This window comes from Ahaetulla prasina, chromosome 4 (genome assembly GCF_028640845.1).
Source record: "Ahaetulla prasina isolate Xishuangbanna chromosome 4, ASM2864084v1, whole genome shotgun sequence".
Lineage (NCBI taxonomy): Eukaryota > Metazoa > Chordata > Lepidosauria > Squamata > Colubridae > Ahaetulla > Ahaetulla prasina.
This window is the reverse complement of record NC_080542.1, coordinates 103,097,498-103,110,190: the sequence shown is the minus strand read 5'-3', so window position 1 is coordinate 103,110,190 and position 12,693 is coordinate 103,097,498. Positions and strand designations below refer to the sequence as shown.

The window sequence follows — 12,693 nt, the reverse complement described above, 5'->3', positions numbered from 1 at the left end:
CTATGTTAAAATCTTCCTAATTCAAAAAGAAAGTGGAAAAATAAAAGAGATGCTAGATGGTTGAAATGGATTTCTAAAAAAAAAGAAAAAAAGAAAAAAAATAGTGCTGGAGAAGGATATACTGCCTTGGGTATTATTGGAAGAGGGGGAGCTTGACAAATACAGAAATACAGAAACCAAAAAGCTGTCTATATGCCCCTTTCAGTTATTTCCAACACTCAGAGGCCTATTTTGCAATTATAACTCAATTTTAAAAGCAAGGATGTTACCAGACTACTAGCAAGAGTCCCTGAAATACTCAGGCTGAAGAATGAAAATAAAAATGTACAGGCTGTAAACTACCGGCAAGTACAAATCCTGCTTAACGTACTGGCTTGTTAAGAGAACGGCAATAAACCAAGGGCTGCATTCCAGGCGTAACATTAAAATATCATGAACAATCTTGGATTATTTAGTCAGTCCCTTTGGCTGAACAAATCATGCCAAAGAAAGCAAAAGCATTATCACACTTGCTGAACCTGACTTTCACAGCTGAACTAAGCCACTTGATTGAATTCACAGAGGTACAGGTTTGAATTAAAATATTTAACCCACTGTAAAAGATGGGTTTGGAGCAGCTAATCATTCAACTAATATTGTATAGAACAAGACCCTAAAAAAGCAACTGTATCCTTCTATCAACAATTTCAAAAATATACTTTTCTCAATTACCATACCTCATCCAATTGAAAAATAATTGCAATAAAATGTCTATTATGAATTTAAAAGGAGAGAAGAAAGGAAAAATATTTTATTAGCCTGAGAAGTAAATATTTGCTGATACGATACATGCTTTAGGAATTCCTTCTCCCGCCCAGCACAATGGGGCACATCACATGGGCACACCACTTATAATTCTGCTAATATACTTTTCTGACTTAAGCATTAAATTTTCAATAAATCATAAAGCATTTATATGTGCGTGATATGATGCTTTGTCGACTTACAACAATGCAATCTACATCTATTGTAATGCCACTCAAGTTCAGTTCTCAGCACTTTTGCCACAACCACCATCATATGAATAGCTTCCAAAAGCCATTTGTATGCTATAGTCTTATTATCCAAACAAAGAGATTACACAAGGCAATGTAATAACCACTGATTTCTGATAAGTGATTAAATTCTGTGATACCTCCATCTCTTCAAAACATTTCCTTTCTTAAAAAATGATACAAATAATAAAATGTGTCACAACCAAAGTCATGATAAATAAAAAATGAACTGGGGTATGTTAAGAATATAACACAAATTAAATTTAAAAAAGAGCTACAGATAGTTCTTGTGTTATGACTACAATGGAAATCAGAATTTATGTTTCTAAACAAGATAGTTAAGTGAGTTATGCCCTACAACCTTTTTTGCCATAGTTGTTAAGTGAATAACTGCAGTTGTTGAATGAATGATGCAGTCATTAGCAAATCTAATTTCCCCCACTGACTTTGTTTGTTCCTTGGAAGCTGGCTGGCAAGGTTGCAAATGGTGATCACATGATCCCAGAGTGCTGCAATCATTGTAGATAAATGCCATTTGCTAAGCATCTGAGTTTTCATCACATGACCATGAAGGTGGTGCAATAGTCATAAGTTTGAGGACTGCACTTATTTCAGTGCAGTTCTAACTTTAAATAGTTGCTAATGGATGGCTGTAATACAAGAAATACCTATAACAGTTCCTTCTTCACAAATTTTTCTTCAAAAAGCATTGGTCCTTTGTATGTAATTTCACAAGATTCAGATAATAATACTACTCAATTTCTATAGTAGTGCTGAACTTGCATATTGTGTCTTTCAATCGTATGATCCAAGTTCCTTTTTCATCTAAAACGGCCTAACTGAATCAGACTGCAAAAACCAATGTTTTATGTTATGTCTTCACCATAGCCTTCCTAGGTCTTTTCTACCCTCTTTCCTTCAAGTTTTGCAGGAATATTGATGAAGAAAATATTTTAAATGTTTACAACGTCCTTGTATGTTTTAAAAAGTCTCATTAATCTAAAATCTTTCTACTGTTTCAAGTACTTCAAAAAAAGAACAGGAGTTCTGCTTATACATGTTGATACTCCATAAATCAAAATAGTTTCAAATAAAGAAAAGTGGAGGCTCATATAATACAGCTATGCTATAACTTGTAGACTGCATAACTGCAGCCACGACACGTCATCACAGGAGCCTCTCAGATTTGGAAATGCTGCATGCACTACAAGAAATAAAATGGTTTAAGCCCAAACTCAAGCACTTACAGAAATGCCTATTCTTGTACAGTCCTCCCTGCACAATTTAGGTCATTAATATGTATTTGTGGGTGTTCTCCAGATATGTCTGACAACAATGAATTCAACAGTTTCCACAGTGAGGTCCACCCAATGGAATAAATTATCAATATCTGGGAGGAGAATTCCATTCCTACCTATTTTTCCAGGGATTTTAGTGTTTCCTTATCAGTGTTATGCATTCATTTGTTGTATCCTTTGACAACTGTTTTAATTGATTTTTAACACAATCCAACAATTGTTACTGGAAAAAGAATAATATACATTCTTAAAACAAAATTTATTTACAGAAACACATACACAAATGAAAAGCACATCTGTAAAAGCTCACTAACACCTTTGCAAATGGCAATTTTCAAAAAGTAAACCTCTCATAATCTCAACTCTAGATCTAACTCACATTGCATTCTAGTGCTCTCTGATTTAACACAACCCATCTAGATTAGGCTTTCAGAATTAACCATTTGTGTTAAGAGTTTTAGGATAAGAATTCTGGGATCTTCGCACCTAGATATAAGACATTAGTCAGCAAAGACTATTTCATCTTCATACTTAGTCCTACCCATAGATTCTTCCCCATGGCTGTTTTCATGAATATACTTCCAATCTTCAGATTAGAAAAAAAAAAAAAACCCAACCCCATACTTTGCAAACTCTATCTGGTTTAATACTGTGGCTTATAAGAAGTCCTGTGCTTAGAGCTTTACTGCAGGACAATTTAAGGGCAGAATTTATGCATTTTTCTAACTTTAGCTTCTCTCCCATCCATGCAGTGAAAAATCCAAATGGCTGACTTTAAAATATGGTGGGGCAGGCTTGAGCTAATGAAAGAATGGTGGACCTGGGTCAAACAAGAGCTTGGTTAACAGGTTGAGAGTTGGAGGGGGGGAGGGGAAGGAGGAGGGGATCCTGTAATGAACCGGGACCCAACCAGCGACACACAGTTGGCCAAATCAAGTTTAAACTGCATTTCCATGTAGATAATGTTACCATTCTTTTAAAAAAAATTAAAAACAGGTCTGTCCTCCAGAAAAAAATAGACTTGTGTATATAAGGAGCCTCCTGAACAAATACAATACTCTGACTCATCTGCTTATGTGTGTATCTAGTGTTAGGGCATGTATGCAGAATAAATCACATTTTAGGTCATATTTTCAGAAAATTCGAAAGGATTCACAAACTTTTAAGCAGCACTCTAACTAAAAAAATGAATAAAATGGGAACACATTTCAGAAATATTCTACCAATGCATCCCAATGGGAGAGATAGTTTAAAATATTTCCAGCTCCTTAATTCCACTCATATTCTGAGATTACTCTGTGACTTAGAACAGAACTATTAACAATTGGAAAGAATTTCCGAAATTCTGTTCTACCTAGCTTTCCATCATAGCTTTGAAAAGCCTCTCTTTCTTGCAACTTCTCACTATATTCGTTCAAATTATAGTGAGCATCTGTATTTTGTAGCTACGAGACTACAAATTTCTTAACATCTATCTTTGTGACTCAAATTTTTGTGGGTTGCATAGAGGTAATATTCTTCCCTAGGACACAGCATGGAAGTAGAATTAAAAGGAGAGACATTCCCTTGATAGGGACCAATAAGAGGTCAGAAGTAGTCTAGTGATTACAATTTCAGATGTTCACTAGTCCAAACTAAAATTTGGGATTCCTACCTTTTACCAAATCTGCATTTTAATTGGGCTATTCCAAACTTGGCAATTTGGTTGCAAACATTTTGTCACCATTCGAGGAGACATTGTCAATGCACTTTGAATTGTGCTCGTCTGTCAGAGCACTGGTCTTTCAATACCTTTTTATGTGATGCAAATTAGTGTGGATGTATCATACCTGGATCCTAAGAAAAGCCTAAAACTGTTCCCATAGTTTCTTTGTGTTCAGCAGGTTTCCTTTTGTAATATCCTGGTAAATTCAGGAAAAAAATTCCGTATTCAAAGACACCCATGAAAACATCCATTCCAAAAGACTGTGGAGAGAGTAGACCTCTCTTCACAATGTGGAAGACAGTAAGGGAGTAATTGGAAGAAGATGAAATTGGAAACATTTATTGGTCTTCTGTAAATTGACTTCTATAAAAGATCCAAGTCAATATAATCAAATTCTTTGAAACTCCTTTCTTGAGAAATATTTATTCTAATTGTATTTCATACTGGTTACTTACTGGTTGTCTCCTTTTTTCTACAGTTACTTTAAAAGGTCCACTTCTTACTTTTCAAAGTCATACCATGTTGTTATTGTTTAATTTTTTTTCTTCCATTTATCTTTATAGTACATCCAGAGCCTTGTATCATTTAAAAACATCTTTCTTAAAGTAAAGACAGTATACATTGTTGCATGCTTCACCTTTTTTGCCAGCAGCTACACTGTGGAACTCACTGCCTCCAGATAGTTAAACCATTCAGTGCTTGTCTTTCTTTGGAAAACACCACGCAAGATTTCCCAGGCTTTGTCTGATTTGCTAAAGTTTTAGCTTAACAATACTTACTTCCTTATGCCTTATTCCCTCTTTATTTCTTATTTGAAACAGGCAATATTTTTTGTCAGCTTGAAGGCACAGTTGTGTCACAGTTAATTGTATTCCTAGCTTTTTTTAAGCATTTTAAAGATTGTATTCTTACCTTTCTTAAAGATTTTAAATATTATCTGCTATTGCAGCTCAATATTATTTAGAGAGCTCTTTAGTAAATAATTTCTAATGTGATCAGCAGGAAAACTTCCAATAGCATGAACTCCTATGTTTATGACCAATCAGCACATTTGCATCCTTTGCATATTTTATGACATTTCATAAATTGTAAAAAATTTATAGAGGTATGGACAGCAGACTCTGCCAGATATTCTTAGTTCTTTTAGTCATCATTACAAAGGGGCCTGACTCTTGGTTTGGGGATCCTTGTCAACAAGTCATTCAAGAATATTTCTGCACTACAGAGTCACAAAAATTTACCCGTCTGGGACAACAACATTCCAAGAAACTGTGGTAGTTCCAGAGGCAATCATGAAAGGCTGTGTGTGGGCCACCTGCTTAACTTTTTGCCATGCCCCTAGACGGTGCTCATTTGGAAGCAATGCAGTAAATGTAAAAAGTGACTAGATCTGGCCACCTGGTGCTGCTTGGAGTATTCAGCCAAAAAAATTAATTAAACAAATCTCAGGGCAGGCGGCAGGTCCTGCTAAGGCATCAGAGACCTGGCATTTGCTCAAAGATATAAGTTTCCAATTTTGACAAGGGTATACAAAAAAAATTCCCCTTCAGGCAGATTAAATACTTGCATCATTTTGCTTTGTAAGCAGTTATAAATATGTGTTTTATAATGTGAGATGCTTATCCACCACAAGTCTATAAGCAAATAGTGCAACCATTGCATGTAATTTCACTTACAGCATTCAGCTTTTGTTAAAACTGGGGAATCAGAGTTTGAAATCTGTAAAACCATAAATGCTTAGAAATAGGTGACAAGGTTCCAGATATTTATATTTACAATGGTCAAGGAACAGTTTTCATTTCATGTACAGCTCCCCAACAATATCCTGAACTAACAAGAGCTGAACAAATAGTGAAAACTAAGAGAAAGCTTATTCTGTGTTTACATTTTTAAAAAAATATTCTTTCTATTCTCTTATTCTGTCCAATTTTCCAAGGAGTTTTCATCTTAAATTCAGAGCGGTCTTCATTTCAGAAACCTGGATCATGTCTTGATGCCTACACAGAAGCTTTAAATTAAGTGAAAGGATGATATTAAATAGTATATGTTGGGAACAATTGTAGCAGAGGCCAGGGAAATATGGACATCTAGAGAATGAAAGAATGTTGGACAAAATGTTCCTTTGAATGTTTTATATATATATTTTTAGAGTGGGGGATTCCTTTATTGAATTTAGATCAAGGTGAATAATAGGGACTACATATAACATTTTTTGAAGAGAAACAGGTCACAGTGGTTGGCCAGTAATCCAAAGGGAGGCTATTTCACACATAAGCAGAACCAGATTTTTCTGTTTTATTTGTTTTGGGGGAAGCAATTTTGGGTGACAGGAAGTATTTCCTTCATAGCTGTATAAAGTTAATTTAACAGCTTGTGGACATACAGATAGTCCTTGATTTACAACAATTCATTTAGTGACCATTCAAAATTGCAAAAGTACTGAAAAAAGTGACTTATTACCATTTTTCACACTCATGACTGTTGCAGCATTCCCATGGTCATGTGATTTACATTTGGATGCTTGACACTGACTTACATTTATGATGGTTGCAGTGTCCCAGAATTGTGTGATTCCCTTTTATGACCTTCTGACTAGCAAAATTAATGGGGAATCCAGATTCATTTAACAACCGAGTTATGAATTTAATAATTGCATGATTCAGTTAACAAATGGGGCAAGAAAAATCATAAAATGGGGCAAAATTCACCTAACAAATTTGTCCCTTAGCAACATAAATTTTAGCAACATAAATTATGTTCCCTTAGCAACATAAATTTTGGGCTCAGTCGTGGCCGTAAATTAAGGACTACTCTGTACTGCCATTGAGAAACCATGCAGCCGATCTGCAGTCCTTTTGGCTGTGTTTGACAGATGAGTCTACATATGAGTGTCACAAAACAAATTGATTTGTTTTACAAAACTGTCAATCGCATTTGTGATGGATTTAATTGCAATTATGGTATTTTAAATACAGGTATTATCTAATTCTGATTTTTATCAGAAACACTAATTCTGAATGTTGTGGGGAAAATACTGGAATATTGTACAATATATTCAAGATTTCACCTTAGAGATAAGATTAAAGAGACTACCTGTCTTTGTGGATTTAGACCACGACTTTTTACAGTCCATGAGCTACATCCAGCCTTTTGGCTGTCTCTGTCCAGCCTGTGGCAGCAGCGGTGTTAGTGTCAGGATGGGATGGCAGTGGAGGTAGAGGGGAGAGACAGGGGAGCAGTGGATGCAACAGTCTTCCACAACAGTCTTCCACAACAGTCCCTGTTTCTCATGTGGCCCCTTGAGAAAATTAATTGCCAACTCCTGTTCTAGCCACTTCAAACATGCAGTAAAAACAGAATAACAGTAACTTTAATGCCAAATTTTGCACATATTTTAAAAAGATTGATCAGTCTAGCAGTTTTCAAAAAGCACTGTTTTAAAAGCTATGAATGCTTTCATGTGATGCAGTGGCATCACTGCATCAAGCAACCTGAAATACAAATTTTATTCTAACTTTGTATTTGGAATGGCAACAGAAATCAGTAAAGGAAAATGTTAATTACTATCTATGTAAGAGAACTCTAAGGAACAATGACTATCAGGTAAGTCTATGCAAAAGAATTTGTACGCATAACTGAAAGTGTTACAGCCTAATCACACATCTAAAAGCAACGCATGTTCAAATGAAATGTCTACAGACTCATTAGCAGGCAGCCATTCTATTATAATCATGCATAATACCAGTACTGCCTTGAGCCTATGCCAATGACAACAGCATAAATTTTGCATCTCATTTCTGTAGCCATAAAATTAATGATCAGTTTAAAAATAATTCTTTATAAAAAGTTGTTACACAAAGAAAAAGCACACGTGTGTTCCTACAATGTAGCCAAGAGGATAATTAAGGGGCTAATGTTCATTAAAATATCTTCCCCAGAACATTTTGATTTATCCCAGAATATTTTGTTATAAGTTTCATTAATTAAACTCAGTTAATGGTTACTGGAAATAATACTGCTCCTACATTTTTTCTTCTGCAATATGATATCTTATGTTCGATAGTAGTATATTTTGAGTCACTTGCACAGTGGCAAGCCTTCCTTTATTAAACAGTACTTTTACATTTATTCTGTAATAAATTTGCTTATTGATCCAATAGATAATGATATTGCTCTAATATAGGAAGCTAGATATCTAATCATTGTGAATAAAAGTTACTCTTTAATTTGCATTTATCGCAATAAAGACTTCAAACTGATCTTGCATCAAGGAATTATCAAAGAATTTTTGCTTTTTTGCATGAAAAAAAAATCTTCCCATACTAAATAATTTTAATCAAAAATAGTGCCAATATAGGCTTCTGGGTGGCGCCACCTTTCTCGCTGGGTGCTAATTTATGGCACTCCGCATTGAATATGGTAAAAGCCGGTGATAACAGTTGTTCCCGGCTTAATTTCCCTCTCTGGTTGAAAGAGAGAGAAAGAGCAAGGGGGGGGATAGTGGTAGATTCCCCTAGGGGCTTTGTTTTTGTTATGCAAAGTCCTGAAAGGTCGAATCACCTAGAACCCTCCCCCAACCTCCAGTATTCACTGCGCTCCTGAAAAAGCAGGAAAAGAGGAAGGTGTCCACTTCTGCTAACAACTGATTTTTTTTTGTGGATTCCTAAAAGCAGACGGAAGAAGCATGAGTGAACAATTATTGGTTTGCAAGTATTTTTGATTTTCTGACTTCCACCCTTTTTTTTAAAAAAAAGAGAAATTCCCCCCCCCCTTCTTTTAATTGTTTAAAATGGCGTTTTAGAGAAACTGAAAGCAGAGCAATACATCAAAGGGAGCCTTGCTGTTGAATCGAAACTGAATGGAGATTTTATCTTATTGTGTTTGACTGTGGACTGTTGGATTATATTACGTTGTTTAAGTACTTTACAAGGGGATTCTCAGCAGGAACTTTGTCATGAAGGATCTTTCAGAAGAATGGATTCGTGACTTTATACAGGACTACACAGAAAGTATATATTTAATTATTCAAAAATACGAATTGATAAAAAATGGGAACATTTTGGATGAGAGCTTGGAGCAAATTAACCAGTGCAATTACTCGGAAAATGGAATGGAGGAGATACAAATAAAAGTGGATAAATATGAAGATATGATCGTGAATAAACAAGTTGATGTAAAGAAGTTTTCTTTAAATAGTTTGGATGAAATGCTTGAATTTGTGCTACAGGAGATTGTTCCCCGAATGGAAAAGACTCAAAAGCTTAATGTTTCCCAAGAGCTCTCTTTTTGGTCTGATGGAATATATCGCAGTAATTTTTGGATTCTTGGACATAAGGAATTACTAGGAAATATTGTGATTGACTTTTTAAAAGGAGTAATGAAGGAAAGACAGAGATTAATGCATCAAAAAAAATGGCAAGAGACAAAAGTATTATCCTTGAAACAAGGTTTTTTTAAAATATTAACAAAAATATTAGTGTCCCAGAAAGACAATTTGTGAGGAAGATCTTGAAGAAATGGGTTGATTATATGTTTTATATCTATCATAAAAGACTAGATATTTGGATTTATACTGAATTTTGATGAGGAAGGACTAAAGTTGAATAGATATTGTAATTTTCTGTATTGAAATTTTATAAGGTGTTGCACTAAATTTTAAATAGAATATTCTCAAAAGATCTTATGTAAGAAAGACATGGGGGGAAAATTATATGGTTATAGAAGTTATAAGGGACATATTTTTTGAATTGGATTGGATTTTTATGCTTTAGCTGGTTTTAAATACTTTAGGATTAATTTGCTCTATTGATTTATATATTTTACTACTGTTAATTGTTAATTTTTATTTTTATTTTTTATTTTTTTGAAGGATTTTGGTTATGTTAGGAAGAAGTCAGAGCTAGAGAGGGAAAATTGGTATAATAGTTTTGGGAGAAAATTTTCTTAGCATATGTTTGTTTTATTTTTAACTATACCTTGTGCTTGTTCCGGGAAGCCAGGGGGGAGGGGGGAGGGTATTAGTGAAGGGAGGGGGGTTGGGGGAAAAGGGAGGGAAAAAATTTTGTAAAACTTTTTGAATAAAAAGATTTGCGCAGATAATCTGCGCGGAGACTTCCAAAAAAAAATAAATAGTGCCAATATTTACCTTTTGTCAAAAAAACTGCAAGAAAACATTTATTAATATTTACTATACTTCAATTATTAAATTATGAAAAAACTAGTGGAATTTTTGATGAATAAATTCTTACACACACATATATCCTTACATAAAACATGCACACTCTAATGGCAAAATTTGTATACATTTCAATTATTGTCCTAGGAAATGACAGTCAGTACTTGTTGCAACCCTAGCTCCTCTGGAAGACAGCATGTTAAAAAGGTTGGCCTAGATGACAAGAAGAAATGCTGAACTTTATTTGAATTCAAGAATCTGGATATCTTAATGAGTTCTAGAAGTAATTACCACAATAAATTTAACAACAGTATTAGTCATTAATAGATCTCAATCTGAGTGACAAATTCCCTTTCCCTTCCTTACGGACTTCCTTTCCTCCTCCCCTTCCCTTTGTCCTTTCCTCTCTCCCTCCTTCCCTGTCCACAAGAATTCCTGCTAGCTTCCACATTTACTTTCCTTCTGAGAAACTTGCAGAGAGAATGTCAATTGAGAAGCCAACAGGAAGTTGTCAGTACAAGGCCAGCATATATCGTGTTTCCCTGGAAATAAGACCCTGCCTTATATTTTTTGAACCCCGAAATAAGGGCTTGGCCTTATTATTGAGGGGTTCTTATTATTTTGGGGGTGCAGGAGGAGGTGAGCATGGCCATCTCATGACTGCTGCTGGATTGCACTGCTGTCAGCTGTTCGCTGGGGCAACCAAAGGTGGGAATCTCCCCAGCGTTCTTGGCACTTGCCCACCTCCCATCCATCTGCCTCATCTCCAAACTCCTACCCCACTCCCACGTCTCCACCAGGCAGTCCCCGGCAATGCCAGATGCCCAAAGCCTGCGCCTGCCCGGCTCCCTTTTCCATAGCACCAGGCTCTTTATCGAGGGGGGTGGGATGTGGGGCAGGGGACAAGCAAGATGCTTGGAGCAAGATGGGGCTCGCTCCTCTTGCCATCTCTTCTCCCCCCTTCACCAGGGGTCAGGGAGACACGCGCCTTACTTGTCTTGCAGCTCTGTCGCGTGTCTTGCTACTGGCTGCAGAGAAACACATTGTAGGGTAAAACCAAGCTTGCCAGTTTTTTAAAAAATCAAACTTCTTGAACTCGTGAGAAGTTTGATTTTACCCTACAATGTTGTAGGGTAAACACAGGCAACGGCAAGACATGCTACAGAGCTACAAGGCAGGTAAGACGCGCGTCTCCCCAGCCCCTGGCGAGGGGGAGAGAAGAGACAGCAAGAGGAGTGAGCCCCGTCTCGCTCCACGTGTTTTGCTTCTCCCCTGCCCACATGTCACACACACCCTTGATAAAGAGCCATGTGCTGTGGAAAAGGGAGCTGGGCAGGCGTAGGCTTTGGGCATCTGGGGCTGCCAGGGGCCATCCAGTGGAGAGGTGGGAGCGGGGTGGGAGTTTGCAAGCGATCACTTCCCCTTTGCCTTCTCTCCCAAAAGTGCTGGCCATGCCCACTCCGTCACTGGGGCTTATTTTTGGGAGATGGGGTGTATTTACGCCCACCCCAAAAATCAGGCTTGGCCTTATTTTCAGTACATGTCCTATTTTCGGGGAAGCACGGGAGGTAAGTGGCTGCTGCCAGATAGGGGAAGAAACAATGTGTACGCAGGGCATGAATGCTACATCAGAGAGTGTGAGAAGTGCTGTGAGGGTTGGGAACAGTGTTTGGTTATGTGTCAGAGATTCCATGCAGGTCAGGGAGAGTGTTCAAGTGGGTGATGTGAGTTGAGTAGGGTACATCAGTGTACATGAGAAATGGAGTACAGGTCACATCGTGTACACAGGGGATGGTGCAAGCCAAGGATGCATAGACATTAATGGATAAGAGAGGCTGTGTGGATCAAATATGTTCTGACCCAGCCTTAGCAAAAGCAAAAAACAGACTCCTCTTTATTTACCTCTTGTGAATTGCGTGTAGTTGCATTCACCCACCGAAAAGTCCAGGCAATAGTCCTGCAAGGAGTTAACTGCAGTAACAGACCTTATCATTCCTTGCGATAATTGCAAGGCCATGAGCTCCCAGCTGAAAGGCTGCAAATTAAGTTCTGGCAAGCAGTCTTTATGGCATGAAACACAATGAACAAAATCTTCAGAAATACTAACTGTTGTCTCCTGTGACAACCACTCCCCTTTCCTTCTATTTATTTCCCAGCCAGGGAAAGGCCATTCAGTGTCTACGTGTGCTTTGCTTCCTGAGTTGACTCCTTGTCCTCAGTTGTTCATCTCTCCTAACTGCTCTGCGCATATGTGCATCTGGAACAGGCCCCAGCTGTTATTTCTCCTCACTCATATCAGCCTCCAAAGGCAGCTGCCTCTCCGGTGGCTGGGAAATGTCAGACAGCCCTGACTCTATCTCTGCATCCAACGCAGAGCATCCGTCAGAGCCTTCCCCAGACTCCAGAACTGGTTCAAGTTCCTCTCTAACCTCCTCATCGTTTGAGTCTGCCACCAGCTCCAGTGGCAGCCAGGGAGCCACA

The 12,693-nt window shown here is 37.3% G+C and overlaps 1 protein-coding gene across 2 annotated transcripts in view; it reads right to left on the bottom strand.

The window, feature by feature from the left end:
* SKAP2 (src kinase associated phosphoprotein 2) overlaps positions 1-12,693 on the bottom strand; it is a 317,205-nt gene that overhangs the window by 112,942 nt on the left and 191,570 nt on the right. The window lies entirely within an intron of this gene.